This window comes from Patella vulgata, chromosome 2 (assembly GCF_932274485.2).
Source record: "Patella vulgata chromosome 2, xgPatVulg1.2, whole genome shotgun sequence".
NCBI lineage: Eukaryota > Metazoa > Mollusca > Gastropoda > Patellidae > Patella > Patella vulgata.
Genome location: NC_065880.2, coordinates 40,140,086 through 40,161,217, shown reverse-complemented (window position 1 = coordinate 40,161,217; position 21,132 = coordinate 40,140,086). Strand labels below are relative to the sequence as shown.

At 35.5% G+C, this 21,132-nt stretch overlaps 1 protein-coding gene across 1 annotated transcript in view; it reads left to right on the top strand.

Annotated features, from left to right (window-relative positions):
* LOC126812313 (allatostatin-A receptor) overlaps nucleotides 1-21,132 on the top strand; it is a 64,820-nt gene that overhangs the window by 12,616 nt on the left and 31,072 nt on the right. Inside the window, exon 2 of the mRNA XM_050538651.2 lies at nucleotides 15,762-15,792. The gene's annotated coding sequence lies outside the window, so the exon portion shown is untranslated. The remainder of the gene's footprint in view (nucleotides 1-15,761; nucleotides 15,793-21,132) is intronic.

Here is a 21,132-nt window from a genome sequence, read left to right as displayed (position 1 = left end):
GAAGGTGTAACAAAATAGGTGTTTAGTTATTATAGTATGCCTTTGCATAACAGGGTGTTGCTAAATTCTACGTACTAAACGTTATGTATCAGCTATGGTAAACCAACTTGATCGCAGAGTTCGTATTCATTGGCCCCGATGGAGCAGAAAAGTAGGACGTTAAAGTTTAAACTACATTTTAATTCTCAGATCACATAAATAACCCATCTTTAAACTATGGTGAAATATTAATATCCGAAGAAGGGTGTTTCGGTAATACAGAAGACCATTCGGGTCAATCAAATGAAACAAAAAATATTCTGAGCATCTTGTAATTACAAGATAACCATTCTGTATAACTATCTTGTATTTACAAGATAGCCTACTATCTTTAAATTACAAGATAGTTATCTTTAAATTACAAGATAGTCTGATATAGCCTATCTTGTAAGTACAAGATAGTTACAAGAGCATTATCTTGTAATTACAAGATAGTTACAAGAACATTATCTTGTAATTACTAGATAGGCTATATTAACTATCTTGTAATTAATATCATTAGTTATTTCGTGCCCCCATTAAAAACCATTCATTAAGTTTATACCCTGATTAACTTCATAGTCCCACCAACTTCATACCCTCATTGATATAATTTATTATTGATACATTGATTTCATGCTCTCCTTAAAGATACTTTCCCGCGTTCAAACTGTGTGGTTTGATTATATATTTGGACTAAAAACATATTCAAACTAACTAATCTATCAAATATTTGCTTCAAATCCTTCTTAAAAATTGTATTCGTCGGGAGATACCGCAAGCTATAAATAAACTGCTGTTAGACGATATGCCAGTCAACTCATTTCATTGAGGGAGGGTCAACTTTTCAGAATGTATTTTTCGTTACTGTCCATTTATCGTACATATAGAGATCTAAGTAAATTCTTAATTATTTTCTGTCAACTACTTTTTCCGTTGACACCCCTCAATATTCCTAAATCCGTATAAATCAAGAAATAACAACCGCTCCCTCAGTCAAGCTAGCACACAACAGTCCGGTTACCTTGACATTTTTGCCCATCGCTTGCCCCGTTGGTGTTTTTCGGGTAATCCAGTATTTTTTCCATATATTCTTTTGTGAATCAGCCTTTACTAATTACTTCCACATTGTGTTGTAGGATATCTTTTTATTTTTTCATAAGAAATGGCACCTGAAACCATAGAGTACACCAATCGTCTACTGATTATAAAATGTTAATTGTGTCATAAATATTGGATATTAGGACCCTCTATTGTCACGGCAAGATAACAACACCGATATTGAATTCTAATTCGTGTTTTTAATTTCAAATATTATGGAAAATATTGAGTTAGAGACTTAGCTCCTTTAAACATATATTTTGCAAGATCTAAATCTTCCTATTGAAGGTCTTTCTTTCGGCCTTAAATGATATATAATTTGTTAATTAGACATTTATTAACATGACAAGATTTGAATCACATGTGCTCTGCTGTTCAACGGTTGTTGATGGTTAACCATAAATTTTTTTTTTTTTCGTTCGTTAACTTCTGCAGAAAATAAAAATTGTGTAAAGTCAAAACAAAGGAAAACAAAAACGGCCAAAAATCAAAATTTAAAAAAGTTTTCCGAAAAAATATAAATAGCGTTCTTTGGCTTCAATGAACATTAAAGTTGATGAATCATGATATTAATATAAAGCTGGTGGGAGTATGAAGTTAATGGGAGTTTGAATTTTATGATTTTAATGGAGGCAAGTAAATAACGAATGCTATTTATGGGAGCGTGACATGAATGTGCCGATTCTGTAACATAAAATAAACTACGAAGTTGGCCTAGCTGTTCGCCAAAAATCGGTGTATGACGACCTTAAAATAAGTTACTCAAGGGCTTCTCCGTATCTTGTAATAACAAGATAGCTATCTTGTAATTACAAGATAGGTTATCTTAGGCTATCTTGTAATTACAAGATAATCAGAATCTTTTTTTTTTTCATTTGATTGACCCTAAAATGAGCCTCCGTACGGTAACCGTTTATAAAATTTTACATAAAATTCAGATATCATTTCGCACAAATAGTTTCAATATCCATAAAAACGAATAGATGTTCTAAAGAAATAAACATGTCTAATGTTTAATACCCTATCAACTGCATGGGCGTTTTACTACATATATTCCGCTAGCTATAGCATTAATACCGTTACAGGATGACTGGTTTTATGATCATGTGATAAAACAAGAGTGACATATCGTATGAGTTTTATAACATTTTAGCAATTCCATATTCACAAATTGCATCTCATTTACAAATATAACACAATCCCTCACAGATTAATAATAGATGATAAAGTCTGTCTCGGTACCTGTTATATCATAAAATATAAAATAATATGAAAGCAAACTGCCGTACGATGTTACTTCCATCATTTTTTAATTACCTAAGAAGAATGCCGCGAATAAGGCGCATTTGATGGATAAATCACTAGATTTCATTTGATTGACCCTAATGAGCCTCCGTTTGTAAAAGAGAAAACATTTAAGCAACGTGAAATGTTTCGTTCAAGGGTCTTCTTGTGTGTGCAGAGCACATATATAGCATTATTACGATTCATAAAATAAACTTCAGTCGGGTTTTGTTGGGGTTTTTCAAGAAAGATAATCAAACGCCGTAATGATGACGCTTCAGATGAAATGGAGATTTTGTTACAAGGAAGACTCACATCGATCCAAACAAAACGTCTTTATATTTTCCTTAATTAACTCTCCTACTTTTTATTCAGATTAAAAAAAACCCAGATCTTACTTTGTAGAGGATCAGCTTTATCAAAATATCAAACGCCCTGTGACAGTTTGACGCAACCCAACAGATTCCTAAAGTTATTGCACAAACGGTTTAATTATTCAGTTTATTGTCAACTTGGCGAATGCAAGGACTAATAATGAAACGCGGGTCTAACACGGGTGAGAAGAGCTCTCAAATATATCATTAAAGCGCTATTGTTTTAAATATCAGCCATATTAAACGTATTTCATTGTGTATTTTTAGTAAATAGCACAGCGATGCATCCAAAATTTAGTTCCGAAGAACAATGAAGCGAGGCAGAGGAGCCGATATTAGATTAAGATGTAAATAAATGAATGGCCGATTGTCCCCATCGTTCAAGTATCTATCTTTTGCATTCTCATTTAAAAGCCGTGTGAAGGTAGTTTTGTTATTAATTATCAAACCAAAATTTTATAACTGTGCAAGTGACGTGGTATTAATATAATGTTTATTATTACCCAAAGTAGATTCGTCACTGCTTCACTGAAAACAATAATAGCGACGGATCCAGACAAATTTATGATATTTCAGAACCTTCGGGAAAATTGAAGCCAAGCTGTCTCCAACCTAACGGTTTCAATACACACATCTAATGAAACAAGGGATATTATGCGGCCATGTAATGACAATACCGTTCCGCTAAACAGAATATATTAAAACTAACTGGTGATGGACCCAGCTGTGGCGTCGCTCTAAACGTTTTGAATACATTTGGTACATCTTTACATAAAATTCAAATATCATTTCGCACAAATAGTTTCAATATCCATAAAAAAACAAATAGATGTTATAAAGAAATAAACATTTCTAATGTTTAATACCATATCAATTGCATGGGAGTTTTACTATATATATTCCGCTAGCTATAGCATTAATACCGTTACAGGAGGACTGGTTTTATGATTATGTGATAAAACAAGAGTGACATATCGTATGAGTTTTATAACATTTTAACAATTCCATATTCACAAATTGCATCTCATTTACAAATATAACACAATCCCTCACAGATTAATAATAGATGATAAAGTCTGTCTCGGTACCTGTTATATCATAAAATATAAAATAATATGAACGCAAACTGCCGTACGATGTTACTTCCATCATTTTTTAATTACCTAAGAATGCCGCGAATAAGGCGCATTTGATGGATAAATCACTAGATTACATGCAATTTCTATCATACAATGCTTCCTCAAAAAAGCTGGGTTTTTTAACATATTATTTTATGAATAAATCAATAGAAATTTGTTACCTTATACAGCATTACGAAATGAAAGGATGAAGCCAGGGATTAGCTGCCTTAGGATGCTCTAGTCAATTATTGTCAAAATAAGTAACAACGTTATACATTTGTGTCTTCTTGCAATTAATACGCCACGTGTAATCTACGAGGCGATTGTATGATTAACGCCTTCCGCTCGTTGAAATATGGATGACAAAAGGTCACCGGAATCTTGGTTTATGAAATCTATTTTTATACACGGGACGGTAATTTGTCAATATCATATTATACAATAGCATGCATGCACAAAAATACCAGTGATGTATGGCACTTGGTTACTCGCATCTGACATTAAAAATTCGTATCGTTGAGTAAAAACAATTTCTTTGATTGATTTAAACCCATGTATCCTGCATGGAGAGATTAAACTCAATTTAGTCTATCCAGGCGTTGAACGGGGGTATTGAATAAGTTAATATATCGACTCGTTTAATCCAATTTCGTACGAAAAGTTAATATTTAGGAAACTTTAGACATGATATATGGCTTTATTGTTTCGCTAGAAATAAAAACTACTCTAATTTGAGAAACAAGGATCTTCAACTTCAGTGTAAAATAAGTTTTTTGATTCCAGTACAGTTTTTCCATCCATACTGTTTTTCTACCAATAGAAATCCTAGCATGCCAGAGTCCAGGTTAAGTATAGCTAAAGAATTTACACAATCAAAAACACTTTTTATTTTAAAAAAACGGCAAAAATAACTATTTTGTCTAACCATTATTTAAATCGACCAAATCTAACGTATGGTTATTTCGGGTTTAAACTGAATTCACCCCACCACCCATGCATGGGGCCTTAAATAACGATGATTCACACACCACCTGTGTAAGTCTTAGATAAATAACAGTGATTCACACCACCACATATACGAGTTTTAGATAAATAAAGGTTATTCACAGCATATCTGTTTGAGTCTTAGATAAATAACGGCGATTCACAATACCGTTGGTGTGAGTCTTAGAAAACTAACGGCAATTCAGCGAGCATGAAACAGACAAATAATCAGAAGGTTCCAGGTTCGATCCCGGTGTTAGCCAATATATTATTTTCGCGGCATTCCCCTGCCTGGTCCTTGTCAGCGGTGCAGGACGAAGACCTTGCCAAATGAAAGTGTCTAGTCGCTCTGATGGGACAAAATCCCGGGTCCCGTGTATACAGTTAGGAGCACTTTAAATATCAGTAACAGTTGGAAATCAAAATAAGGATAGACTGTATCACACTGGATAGTATCAAAAAGGTAAGATTTTAAACCCCATTTCATTTCATTTAGATAACAGTAATAATATTTATGATATTCTTTCGTACAGGCCAACCCATTCTCCATGATGGTTGTTTCAAAAAATTGGATGGGCTGAATTGAATAACAAACACAACAGCCTTCACATACACTTTAGAATAGTGCATATTTGTGACTTTGAATATATATATAGAGAGAGAAATTCGCTTGCGCAGGGGTCTTTAGCAGTGGGAAGAAACCGGAGGACCCGGAGAAAACCCACGAGGTTGGACAGGCGACCCTACTCCTTGTCACGTACAACCGGGGATTCGAAACCACGCCAGTTGACTCAATGACAGGTCTTATGATAAAGCACGCACGTGCTAACCATTCGGCCATCCAGACAAAAATTTCCAGACAAAAATAGGTCAATGATCAATGTAGTTTAAATTATAGATTTAATTTATCATATTCATGAAGTAATGTTTACGCAGTATCAGAGGTTTGGTTATCTTCCCCTGGCTGGATCTAGTTCCTTGTAGAGAGAGAAATGGAGTTTAACGCCCACTCGACACAAACTAGGTCATTTCGCGACTAACACATGGTTCACTTTTATTTCAATAATTCGCTTGCGCGTAGGGGTCTTTAGCAGTGGGAGGAAACCGGAGAACCCGGAGACAAACCTTGCAGTTGGACATCAGGCGACCCTACTCCTTGTCACGTACAACCGGGGAATCGAAACCCAACCTGTTGACTCAATGACAGACCTTATGATACAGCGCAGACGCGCTTAGCATTAGCCCCCCCCCACCACCACCCTTAGTTCCTTGTCGTATTAGTAGTAGGCTCAACACACAAACTGTCCTTCTCATGTATTTTACCCTTGCTTACACAGCTGACTCGAGATTTTTCAAGTCACGAGGGGTTCAATAGTCCGCGGGTGCACTAGCCCGTGGGTTCACTAGTCCACGGGTGCACTAGATCGCCGCTATAAAAAAATACTATTAATATGGGTATCAAAACAAAACTGATAGGAGGTATGGTGGATGATTGGTATCATGTCGTGATATCGTTGTGTCGCCCTCCATAAGGCGACTATCCGAAATCACGACATTTTAACACGACAACCAGATATCACGGCATTTTAACAAGAAAATACGACATTAAAAATGTTGTAATATCGCGTATAAAATGTCGGGTTGTCTGCCATCTTCCTCTCAATATACAGTTTGATTATGTACACTGATCCTGGTGTTGGTCAAGTAAGTTCCCCGGGATTTGCAGCGTGGTTTCTCCCTTTCGCTTGTGCAGCCCGCGGGTGTACTAGTCCGCGGATGCACTAGTCCGCCGCTATAAAGAATACTATAAATATGGGTATTTAAAATAAACAGCAGGTATATTGGTATCATAAGGCGACATCACCACATTTTAACCCGACACCACGACAAATGGGCTATACCGAACGGTTTAATCGTAGCTTATTTTAAGCTACGTTCCCAGAAAAGTATTTATCGGGTGGTTATTTCCAATAAAAGTATGGCAATTTTGATATATGGAAAGTAGAAATATCCAATCTTACTAGAAAAATACCGGATTCCCTGTAAAACACGCACGGAGCGCATACAGGACAACAATGTACGGTTTTCCCTGATCGACAGCCCGACGATTAGGAATTTCTGCACGCGAACATTGAGCGCTTGATGTACAAGTTGATAAACTTTATGAAGAATTAGACGTACAACACTTTCTGAGATAAAGATCACGGAAAAAGACGTGGGCAGTGGATAACCCGAGAATTTAATTGGGCTTCGATATTTGTAATAAATAGTCAGCGATAAAGGCCACATCGTCTTTTGTATGCAACGAATTCTCCTCCGACATCGCACCAGTTGTGTCACGTCACACAAACATGACCTCTTTTGATCGAGTTTTTATAGCAGGGTATTCCCTGACAATTGCAATGTTTTGAGAAGGATTTGAAGCAAAATTATAATAAATTAATTAGTTTGAATATGTTTTTAGTCTAAATATATTATCAAATCACCCAGTTTGTACCCGGGAATGTATCTTTAAGGCACGTACAACAGACATGTTATAATTTTAAAAGAGAGAGAGAGAAATGGGGTTTAACGTCCACTCGACACAAATCAGGTCATTTCGGGACCAACACATAGTTCCATTTTACTTCAATTATTCGCCTGCGCGCAGGGGTCTTGAGCAGTTGGAGGAAACCGGAGGACCCGGAGAAAACCCACGCGGTTGGACAGTCGACTCAATGACAGACCTCATGATACCCCCATCCCCACCCAATTTTAAAAGAAGCAAGAAGTAAATACATCAAGGCATAATGTATCGACGAATTTGATTAGTCTTTAAGCGAACGTAACATATGGAAACAAACGCCCATTATGTATTATGGCAGTGGTTAATATGTTGTTAATGTTCGTTTCCGCTGCTTTGGGAATATGGTAATTGATATACAAGACCGTTTCATTACATAATGATTCTATTTTTTGACATTCTAGATTGCATTTAATTCGCGAGAGTCTTGGGTTCACTACAGAAAAAACATAAAAAGCGGCGGCTTCTTGGAGACAAGGAATTCCTTCAGTGTACATGAAATGATGATTAAGTTGTTACAAAATGGTCATATTTGTAATTTAAGTGATCTAGTAGTGTGGTGCTCAGCCAAACTTTATTTGCATCTGGTCATTTCGATAACCTTGTCATAAGCTAAACTATATAGAAAGAACTGGAGATACGCAGTTTAGGCATCAGCAATCATCATAATTAAAGTCTTGCTTTACATAACCTAATCTTGTAAGAACCAAATTATGAGATTAATAGATGGTCTAATCAATTCAGCTTTACACGTTTACATAAGGGACCTGTCTGGTGTCCTATTTAATTAAATAAACTAGCCATCGTGCCATATCCTAGTCAAGTATATTATAGACGTGGCGTTTGGTTTGCGTGCAGATTATAAAGATTGCAAAAGATTGAATGGCATATTAAAAACAGTTTTATAGACATGAATCATAATATGCATGGATACGAAAATAGGGATATTTTGATTAAGGATAATTTTCTAACCAAGACTAGTTTGTATTACCGTAAAGCAAATCAAAGCATCAATTTCCATTTGCGGTGGCTCAATAAGGAAGGCACTATCATTCTAAGCAGGAGGTCCGGGGTTCGATCCCTTGTCAGTGGTAAATGACGTAGGGACAACGTCTAGTCTTTTGATTGGTACAAGGACTCTTGGCGGCTGGATTTTGAAATTTAGCTACCAGCATTATCAAAAGACAGTTTTGAATAATACAAGCCAACTTTTACCATCGCCAGTCATGCGCATTTGCAGCTTGCTGAGTAGACGTCATATTATATTATGGTTAGTTTCCGGTAATCGCGCAGCACGAATCCAAACATAATGGGGAACCGAATGTGTCTAGACTAGTTTACACCTGTTTCCAGATCACCAGAAGTTGATATATGTTTCACCGATTAGATATCAAACCTGGGGAGATACTGGCGTAACAATACTGCGTAGATTGTTAATAAAGGGAAGTAGATCTTAAATGACCACCCCTAATCACTGGTCTGTAAACATGACTAGATATTACACGAGGAGATATTGGCGTGATCATACTGCAGATAGTGTTAATAAGGGCAGTAAATCGGAAGTGCATGACTATCCCAAAACATTTTGATTGGTCTTTAACCATGACTATATAACAAATCATGGCACCGTTCTTGCCACGTGTGTGCACATTCCCTTACTTTCGAACTAGTACCATCATATACGTTACTAAGTTTAATATATATGGTGACAAAGGCAAAATGGGAGTATAAACGGTCGAGTATACCCGGACATCTGATTTCACAAAAATAGAATTGCTCATGGTATTGCTCGGAAATCAATATATAAAAATAATAAAGACTTCCTGTTGTATTTCGTTCATTTACAAAAGAAAAAAGAAGAAATCTTCCTTATACGACAGAAAAATGTTGGTGCTTGCTGTAAAATATAAAATAATAATATAGTGGGGAAAAATACTTTTCAGGGATCAATGTATGACTTCGTGATAAGAAAACCCTTCAAAACTGCTCGATACGTGTAGAATATATCTTTATTGGCTTAGAAGTTTAGTTTCTCGTGATAAAACTAAACAATCAAACTTATTTTTATAACACGTTTAATGTAAATATTTTTCATTAAAAAGTCGGATGCCTACAAGGATAAGTATTTTCCTTGTAAGTTAAAGGTTGAAATACATCAGATATTGTTTTTATCTGGTATGAAAATAATATGATTGTTTTCATGTTAAATATTTTGAGATGCGCGTGATTAATCGGATGCTTATAGAAAGCATTACCAGACAAAAGAAAAAATAAAGAAGCATATGAACAAAATAGAAATAAGTTAGTTAAGCAGAAACAACATTTGTTTGCGATGACAACTAGTCAGCCATGCACATAACAGCCGCAGCGATTCACATTGTATTTACATTTTAATCATCAATATGACATAAATGTAGAGGGATGAACGGACTAATGAAGCAGGGAACATTTGTTCGAGGTCGTTGAGATGTAAATAAGGTTAGGGCACGTGATTGTTGTCGAGATTGTAGGTTAGGGTAAGCATTTGGGCTAGGTCCAGGGCTAGGATTGGGATTAGCGCCAGTCCTGTTTACATCTCGTGACCTATGACCAAATATTGAGCCGGCTTTATCATTTAGCACAAACCGGGAACATTAACAAGGACGAGTTCATCCTCTTGACATGTCTCCCAGTTCAACATGTCTGGATGATACAGGGGACTATTTTTTAAATCGACAGATCTTTTACATTTGATGGCATTTTAAAATCTTAACTAACTCCATGGCCTTGAAAGTATTTCATAGATCAGGGGAGATAACATCCAGTATAGGCATTGGAATTCGATGAATTGTCGAGCCTAGGTGAACACGCATGCTCAATGCCTCAAAGATACAATGATAAAATCGACATAGTTTCGTAAAATGAGTATGATACATATTTAAGCTAAATGTGTGCAGTTTATTTTAAAATATTGGGCTTTTATCCCTATTTTTGTAACCTTAACAAAGTACATATTAATGTAACATTGCTGTATATAAGTGATTTTCATTCAATGGAGGTACCATAAAAGGGGTACAAATAAGGCGGTATTCTCCACATACGTTTATAATACTTGCTATATTACGTTTTTGTTTTGGGTGAACATTAAACCGCAGTTCTCCAGAAATATTAGCACAACCGTAAAGCTGCACTACTTTGTTTCACGGGAACCATAAAAATATAAAAGGTGTGCCGACACTGGTTTAATAACATTTTCACATTTTAAAGTACTTTTCGTCCGTCTTGGGACCATTCATAAATAATGTCATTGTATAAAGATGGACAGTTTAGTGTATTTATACATATTTACATAGTAACACTGTGGTTTTAATTGGCTATAGTTGCCATTGTCTATGGTTACATAGTATATCGGTAACTAATAGAAAACATGTAGACACGTGTGTTAATCTGTTGTGTAGAGGTACAATTTAGAAACAATGAGTGGAAGATAAGGATAGATTTAAGAAAATTAATGAAGTTAATGACCAATTTTTACTTATTGAGTATTAAGTCGAGGAACGTATTGTTTTTAAAATAAAATGGTTTTCCGTTAATTTCATTTTCGTAATATCATCGGCTTTCATTTTATAAAAAGAGAAATTTTGGAATTTTACTTTTAGATGTTGTGCACATCTAATGATATGTCTATTTAGAAATAAGGGTCCATTTTCAATATTACTATCCCGTCGATGGTTGCGTACTCTAACCCGTAGGTTTGTGCCCGTTTCCCCGATGTAGAAATTATGACAACCATTGAATGTCACGACATATATGTGTCACAATTGATATTGTCGTTGACACTAAAAGTAAAGTCATGAAAATTATATTTGTTATTTGGCGTAATATGCCGTGGAGTCGGGCATTTAGATACATAAAAACCGGTTCTTGTGATAGATGAATTGAATTTTGCTTTAGTTAGGAGGCGTTTCAGATTAGGTGGCTGTCTTTGTGATGTAATGAATTGAACATTATAAAATTTCTTTCGGAGGTTGTCATATATATTGTGTATTCAGTAAAATGAATTATCATGCCGCACGACAGTAACCCACCACTGTTTATGTGTCGGTCGTTTGGAATACTATCATGGGAAAGTTCACAAAGGTATGGTTACGTGTTTATTTAAATAAAAATATCGTTTATATCTCTTGGTATCCAAGAAGTTAAATTGCCACGTAATTTCTGCAAAACGACTATTTGATTTCATTTGAATGTATTCTATTCGGGTCTAAACGTAAACTAAGTCAGATTAAACAGTTTACAATAAGCTGCAATAACCTTACCGTAAAAGCAACGGATAGCCTAAAATATTTGGGTCTCATTTCACATCTCAATCATACAATGCAGCACATAGTTCTTATATTTATTGATGTATTTATTGGTGTCACTTTCCCAATCATACAATGTACCACATAGTTCTTATTCATATACGTAGCTATATTTATTGTTGTCATGTTGTAACCTTTACTTGAAGAATAAATAAAATATTTTTTTTTGAAAGTTCAGTTTTGGTGTTACGACAGTTTGGCACAATTTGTGACACCGAGAGAGTTGAAAGAGAATGGTAAACTGACGGACATAATGGCGTCAATCACACGTCAAATTTTATACGCCCACCTTTTCATGTGGACGTATATTGTCGTCGCCCCTGTCCGTCCACAATTGTTTGTGAACAGTCTACAGGTCACAATTTTTATCCGATTTCAATGAAACTTGAAATATAGGTTTATCACCTAAGGTGTCGGTTCCTCTCGTTAGTGGCATGTATCGGACCGTAACTTCATGGATTATGGCCCCTGATTGTACGAACAATCACGTTTTTAGCTTGTGAACACTGTAGAGGTCACAATGTTTATCCGATTTGGTTTAAACTTGAAATGTATGCTTATAACCCAAAGATCTCGGTTCCTTTCGATATTCGTGCATATCGGAACGTAACTTCCTGAATTATGGCCCCTGATTGTACGAAAAATCGCGTTTTTAGCTTGTGGGCCCTTTAGATGTCATAATGTTTATCCGATTTAAAAAAAACGTATTTTTATATCACCGTTAAACCCTAAGGAAGACTGAGTTCGAATTTCCTTTCGATATTCGCGCATATCGGACTGTAACTTCCTGAATTATGGCCCCTGATTGTACGAAAAATCACGTTTTTAGCTTGAAGACCCTATAGAGGTCATAATTTTTATCCGATTTAAAAAAACGTATTATTATATAACCGTTACACCCTAAGGATTGCTGAGTTCGAATTTCGTGAAAATCGGCCCAAAACTGACAGACAAAATGGCCGCCCCTCATTCTCAAATTGCGTAAAAATATGGTATATCAAGGTTGTGGACCCTATAGAGGTCACAATTTTTATCCGATTTTGTTAAAACTTGAAATGTAAGTTTATAACCCAAAGATCTTGGTTCCTTTCGATATTTGCGCATATCGAATTGTAATTTCCTGAATTATGGCCCTTGATTGTAGTAAAAATCACTTTCGTTTTAGCTTGTTTTCTATCTATCTCTCGAAAATGTGGGCGTATCCTGCCTGGCAGCCGCTGGTTATTCATCTAAGTGATAATGACTTTCCAGATCCATAATCATAAGGGATGATTTTTTTAATTTAAAATAATGACAGACCATTACGTATATCTGGAATATTCATCTATAATATAAAGTTATAATACTTTTATAGATCTATGATCATAATGGACAACATTTTTATTTAATATAATAATAGATGATTAAGTATATATAGAATAAAGATCTTGCACATTTAAGTTGCTGATTACTTTATGTAATATAATATATATTTTATCTGTGTGTGTATTATCTAAGGCAGTATAACATGAAGTAATATGCACCCTTTGTTATATCGGTACTCGATACCGTCTATATATTTTATACTGTTAATTTATTTCTATTGCATGAGGTCTGTGCATTGTTTTCTAGCAAAATAATAACCCATTTGTAACTTCTGAATGAAAGGATCCTTTATCGATTTTGTAGCAGCTCGATTCAGTATGATACATGTAAATATTAAAAAACATGCCAGCAATTTTAAGGTGTTCCTTTACTTTGTTACTGATATGGATATTGGTTTTAAAGACAAAGAGAGCAACCCAAGGCATATTCTTCAGTGGGATGCCTTAAGATGTTCACACGAAGATCTTGCGATCAACAAAAGGTTTCACAATACACGATCAATATTGGGTTCGAACTAAAACAGTATCTGGGGGCTGTGAATATTATTCTTTAAACTTTCCACTTATAAATCCAAATATCTTGCTCAGATCATTATAAAAGACAATAAGCTTAAGACAGCTTGCTATAGCACTAACGACAGTCAATAGTGTATTGACCGTTCTCTTGTTTTCAGTTGGAGCTTATATTGGGTTCTGTTGATATAACAAATTATACTAAAATGAAGTTCGTTTACATTATATGCGAGATAATCTCACGTCGATAATATGTGGGCTCTAAAACTAGAAATACATTAGCGGGGGGAGACGAGTGGTTGATCATTTTTAGGGGGTGGGAGGAGGTAAGGGGTTGATCTGGTCTTCTTCAGTAGATTATGTCTCTAAGTACATCTTGTAGTATGCTAACCATAATATAAAAAAAATATCTGAAGGAAACCCACATTTACGTCGCCCATTATTGAAACATGCATTAATCCCTCGAGGAAAGTGCAGAGAGAAAGTTCGGTGTTATCTTTTGTTGTATGGATAACTATATCTGCCAAAATATGCAATAGTCTGGATTGACCTCTGTGTATTAATAGTTATGATCACTTGGGGTTCAAAAGATTAGATAACAAACCAGCATTTGGCATCCATTGTAGACAACACATGATTTAACTTATAGTACTTTTAAGATGGCTCTCTGGATCCACAGCCTGTCTAGCTTTTGTATTCTCCACGATATTTGATTTATTTGTTATATGTATGTTTTCGTAGCGTATATAATACTAAGACGCTTATAGCGCACTGGCCTCTAAAGGGTGGTTTCAAAAACCTATTAAAGATGACTTTTAAAAAATTGAGTGCCATCATATCACACGGAAGTTTCCTTATAATAGTTCTTATTTAATACGTTACTGTCACTTTATTTTGTTAAAGCCCCTTTCTTTTGACGTGGTATTTTAATTCAAAGACAGATTTCATCTTCAAGGATTTCAATCTTACATGACGGCAGGTGGCGATGTTATTGAAGTACCTTCGATAATATATTGCGACAATAGCGCGAGACTTGTCACATATTTCAAAAGTTTCGATATTGCCTTTTTAATGAATTACTTCAACACATGCAGTTGTCAGTAGACAAGATGCTAGACGAGGCAATAAACTTCAACTAGGCTTACCATCCTAATGCCAGAGATATTGAAACGTTTTATAAAATTACTTTTATTACTCCTGGATTGGATTCTTCCTTTTCCAGTAACGAGTCAAATTTAATTATTTCATCTGAATTACTTTGCTCACGCTAAGAGTAATATGTTTGCACTTTTTACTAAAGCCACGTATTTTACTATAGTTGAAAGGTGGTTTTACAGCCAATTCGCTAGACTAGAACTTGCAGATTTTTCATATACGTGTGACCGAGAAGGCGACTTTTAACATCGAGAGAAAACATTAACAGAACTAATAATTTTACTTAATATTCACAAAAAATATTTTTATGGTGTGTTTTAAATATGCTTGCTGAGCTTTATTAAAGATGCATTATAGTTCAAAAATACATAATCGTAGAAGCGTTACTTGTTAATCCATTTGTAAATCAAATCATTAAATGTCGATGGTATTTCAGTCTGTTTACATCTCCGCCATCCGATGAACTAGAAGAGAGTTGATTATAGGCTTGTCATGTGAACACGTATCTAAATAATAATAATATATAATATCTACCTGCAATAGGCAGATTTAGCACTAACATAATGCTAATAATATTAAATTTTAAATTCAGGTCAACTGTACAAAAGACCTAATAATATGGTTTAATTGATGACATGACAGTTTGGAGAACGGTCTCTCTATAAATTGATATGATTAAATAGAAAAGATTAACTTTTTATGAGAATTTACATTATTATGTATTGATTTCAAGTCGCCATTTTCATAGACTGCAATGGTGTAAAAGTGTCTGATTTGCACCTGCGGGAATCGATATCAAGAGCTGCTGATAACCTGTATTATTTTAATTTGTTAACCTACCTTACAGTTTTTATATGTCTTGGCTGATCTGTCAAGTCCCCTTTTTCCCTTTTAGTAGATTAATAATATGTAAGATAAAAGGTATATATCCATTTTTTCAGATCGATGATGTTGGGTTTTACAGTGTGAAAGGTGAGTATATTTTTGTTATCTTTATAATTAAACTTTTATAATATATTATTTATAACTTATTCAGTGAACTATACTCCGAGACTGTTATAACACCTTGCAAGATCGCTACATTTAATCCCACTTTTGTCAAAACCAAGGGATTTTGTTCATCACCATGTCGTTTGGAAACGGTTTTGTTAGAAACTACAATGGTACCATGGAACATATCCATAACAGAACGGGAGGTGGTATATACATTGAGAAAAATATCTCGTCTGAGAACTCTTATAAATCAGTAAATATATACTGCGACATAAGAACCAATATTTTTCCTGATTTTTATTATCTCTCTTATATATGAACAATAGACTTTACACAGGCACAATACTTAGCATCGGCTTACTGTTATATTTGAAAGACACTATCAATTTCACTAACAACTGTACCTGCAAGTGCTAGTTAGCAAAGAAAGGAAAAGGATGTCGATTAGTTGTGTAATAATATATTACAATTAAACTCGAAGGTGAGATTGTACACATTTGCAATAGTTATTTGTAATTAATGCTATTTATAATTCATATTTGTTTTAACGTATAGGTTAGTGCAGACGACAAGACAAAAACTACACATAAAACATACGAACATTGATTGCTAGTAGTTATGCACTCTATACAGAAATAAAATAGGATTTAACGTTCCAATTGTCTGTATGAAGACGGGCATACGCCTTACAGAGTGTTATGATGGACATTTTGCTCGGACAGTGGCACTACGGCCTACTATTTTACGTGCACGCCAATATGACCTCGGTTTTCCGTCCCATCCGAAGCACTAGACATTGTTACTTTTCAGGCCGTCACACCGGTAAATCCCGAAGAAGCTACTCGGCCAACACTTAGTGCCAATCCGAGACTCCATATCACTTTGGTGTGGTAACTGCTACTCATAAACATTTTGCCAGTTCTTTCTGCTTTTGGAAACGAAACAAGTCTAATTATTTCTGATTAACAAATGTGGCCTTTTTGCCAGTTTTAAGTACCACTATATGTAGTCTTCTACCACTAATAACATAACATATATACCTACCAAAATCCATGAGCATTATCTGTCGAAACATATTGTGCCTTTGGGCTTGATAGTTTAATATTTATAGCAAAATTGGCTAGAAGAGAGGCAGACTTGACATTATATATGTCATAACCGTTTAATACAAATCAATCTCCTTTAATTACTGGAATTGGTCTGACACATTTAATGCCAAGAACGTCTAGTGCTGTAACGGATCTTCGCAATTTTGTAATATGAAACCTGCTTTAGGTCTACTGAGTATTGGTTTATCAGACCTTATTGGATTTGGGCGTTTAGAGACTATGCTACGTTGTTTTCAGTGGATTAAATACTTTGAAACTGGCACGTCGGCGCCATTACTGTTCACTTGGTGATTTGTAATTGTATCACCACAAACAAAAATGTATAATATGTAAATAAAAAAAGTGAACATCAAGGTTTTTGTGTACCGACTGAGCTAATGGAGACGAACATGTGCCATACAATTTTCACTGCCATCGGCGCAACGGACTACTCTTATTTTGATTTCCAACTATTAAGGGTTCTCTTACGTTCATGCCAATGTGTACACGGGGCCCCGTTTTTTTTATCCCATCCGAACGACTGAACGCTGTCCGCGCCACTGGCAAGCAGATATATGAAAATATTCTATATAATATTACGTTTCTCAATTAAATCAACATATCCTTGGTAATTTATATTACACTAAAATTTTGTTAATTTTCCTGCCTGTTGAATTTCCATTGGCTTTTATGCAGATCTATAATGTTCAATTTAGATATGATCGCGTGTGTACGTCCAATTCCGAGACTAGGATCTTTACAGAACTTGACCTTACTGTTTTTATTTGAAGATTTTACGCCTAAAGATAGATCAATAATCGGAAATTTAAGAAGTAAATACGTGATCATTTAACTTCGTGTCTAGTGTCAATGACATTAATGATAGCTCTATAAATTTCTAATATCGCGAACCTTAAGTTGGAATAAATATACCTGACCTTCGGAGCTTAAAATCAATAGTTGGGTACTTGTACCACACCATTAAATTTCCTTTCCGCTAATACATCAAGGCGACAAACATATATTTGCTTCCCAAAAAGGAACTAGAAAAAGCGAAACACGAGCATCATTTCCCCAAGAACTTCCAGACAAAATTAAGTCTGCATGAAGATAAAGAGTGGGACAGAGAGAAAGACTCGTCCTTTTCACGCAAACACGCACGACATATTGTTATATTAGACTTTACCAAATTAGTGTCGTATGTGTTGTCAATATAAATCCAGACAAGAAATGCTGTTTCAAGCTGTTTAGACACAAATGATATGTCTTTAAACATACAAAACCAGGCGAAAAGCTGTTCTACGTGCAGTTACTCTTTACAGCATACAAACCACGCTGAAAATCAATTTAGAAAAGCATAAATATGGTTACATAAATCAGATAAAGACATAAAAATGTCGTGATGTCGCGCAAAAATGTCGTCGGATTAAAATGTCGCGTTGTCGTGTGAAAATGTTGTATTGTCGCGTAAAAATGTATTGTCGGATTAAAATGTCGTAATTCGCGTAAAAATGTTGTATTGTCTGGATAAAATGTCGTGTTGTCGCCGTATGAGAGAGAGAGAGAGAGAGAGAGAGAGTCCACTCGACACAAACTAGGTCATTTCGGGACTAACATATGGTTTTAATTTTATTTCAATAATTCGCTTGCGCATAGGGTGTCGCTGTATGAAGGGCGACACCACGACATGATACCAATCAGCCACCATTGCTTTAAAAAATATAATCAGAGACATGAAAACATGTTGTACAAAAACCTATATTTTAAAGCACATAGGGAACCACAGTGGCTCAGTGAGTAAACCGTTGGCTAGCTAACCTTGAGATCCCAGGTATACGTCCCATAAATACGTAAAAGATCCCTTGGCAGTTGGAATTCGATATTAGAGTAGACCATAGTTTCGCTGGCCGGGAAAAAATTCCCTCACAACTCACTGTATGGCGTATGTCCGTCTTCATTAGCCCACTATTGTCGGGTTAAAATGTACAGTTGGACGTTAAACGCCATCTCATTTTCATTTAAAGTCTATAATTTAGAACACGAAAATCTTTTACAACACGTCTTTTTAAACTTAAAGCGAGAGAGGAATGGGGTTTAAGGTCCACTGGACACAAACTAGGTCATTTCGGGACTAACACATGGTTCAATTTTATTTCATTAATTCGCTTGCGCGTAGGGGTCTTTAGCAGTGAGAGGAAACCGAAGGATGCGGAGAAAACCCACGAGGTTGGACAGGCGACCATACTTCTTGTCACGTACACGCGTCTAATCGAAATCACGCCACCATTCGGCCACCAAAACCCTTTTTTGTAATAACAAGCCAACAGCGAGGCTGATGTCCCCCGCCGAAATCCCAAAATAAATAGATGACACATATTAATTAATCACACATTTATTTTTTTCAAAAGTATCTAGCAATCAAAATATACACTCTCTATTAGATAGAATCAAGATTATCTTGTCCCAAAACATCGACCAATGAAATTGATTAGCTCTGCTTAGCTTCAGCTCGAAATGTTAATCATTGAACTCAGTCAAGACATTCACCTAATGAACATCAAGTTTAAACATTCTACCTCAATTAAAAGCAGAGTTGTTATGTTCCAAAGTCTCGACCAATCAAATTGCTTATCGCTCCTTAGCCTAAACAGAAAATTCGCACCATCGAACTTAATCAAGGTAATGATTATAACGAAAGTTATCGTGCACAAAGCATCAACCAATCAGATTGCTTATCTCTGCTTACCGTAAGCAGACAATGTTCATCATCGAACTCCATCAAGGCATTCACCTAATGAACGCCTACACCAAGTTTGAACATTCTACCTCAATTAGAACGAGATTTATAGTGTTCCAAAGTCTCAGTCAATCAAATTACTTATAGCTCTGCAGAAAATGTTCATTATCGAAGTTAGTCAAGGTATTGATGTAATAAAGCTATACACCAAGTGTCCTCACTCTCACTTAATTAGAACTAAAGTTATCGTGTCCCAAAGCATCAACCAATCAAACTGCTTACCCTTAGTAGAAATGCTTATCTTCGAACTCCATCAAGGCATTGACCTAATAAACACCTACACCAAGTTAGAACATTCTAGCTCAATTAGAAGGGGAGTTATTGTGTTCCAAAGTCTCGACCAATCAAATTGCTTATCGCTCTGCTTACCCCGATCAGAAAATGATCATTATCGAACTTAGTAAAGGTATTGATGTAATGAAACTATACACCAAGCTACACTCTCACTTAATTAGAACTAAATTTATCGTGTCCCAAAGCATTAACCAATCAAATTGCTTATCTCTGCTTACCCCAAGCAGAAAATGCTCATCTTCGAACTCAGTCAAGGCATTGGCCTAATAAACACCTACACCAAGTTTGAACATTCTAGCTCAATTAGAAGCAGAGTTATTGTGTCCCAAAAAGTGAAACGGACAGACGGACGAACCCATTTTAATAGTCCCCTGCTTTCTTCGAAAGGCGGGGGACAAAAATGGAATGATTTAGTTTGCGTCGAGTTGACGTCAAGCCCCATTTTTCTAGACATGTTTACACGTTGTTTCACAGGGATGGTTTTAATCATACACAAACTTTAAACACAGATTCATACGACTTCAGATCCAACAAACCTCGACTTTTATATTCCTTCTCACCGGCGTATAACGTTATTCTTAAAATTTATGTCAGAAATTTAGACTTTTAATTTTGGTCGATTTACAATTTTATACTTTACTGACATTTCTGTTCTGTCAGGCAGGTTTGATACATGAACGATGCTTGTATAAAGCAGGTCAATAATTCAGTTCAATTTGGTGTTAAACGCCACGGACATCTTGGTGCTATACACACAGGTTTTTCCAGTTCGATACTAAAGGAACTGATTAAGTAGTGTACACCCGATTGGTTATCTCACTCGTTCTAAAACACGGAATTTATTAAGACGTTTCCCGCGTGGAGTGTTTATGTAGCCTACGGCTGCTTATTTTAAGTGTCGTTACGTTACCGAAAAAAGAAATTAGTGTACGAGAAAGATGTTAATATGCTTCGGGATGTACTTCTTCAGAACACTTGATACCATTTTGGATTGATTTGTACTTCTGTAAAATTTAAATAGTTGTGAATCAAAGATCTCTCAATACATGCGTCATTCGAACAACGCCATCATTACAAATCATACTGATTTAACTGGCTCTCCATATCTTGCACAATCGAGGTGATGACTATTAGCATTCC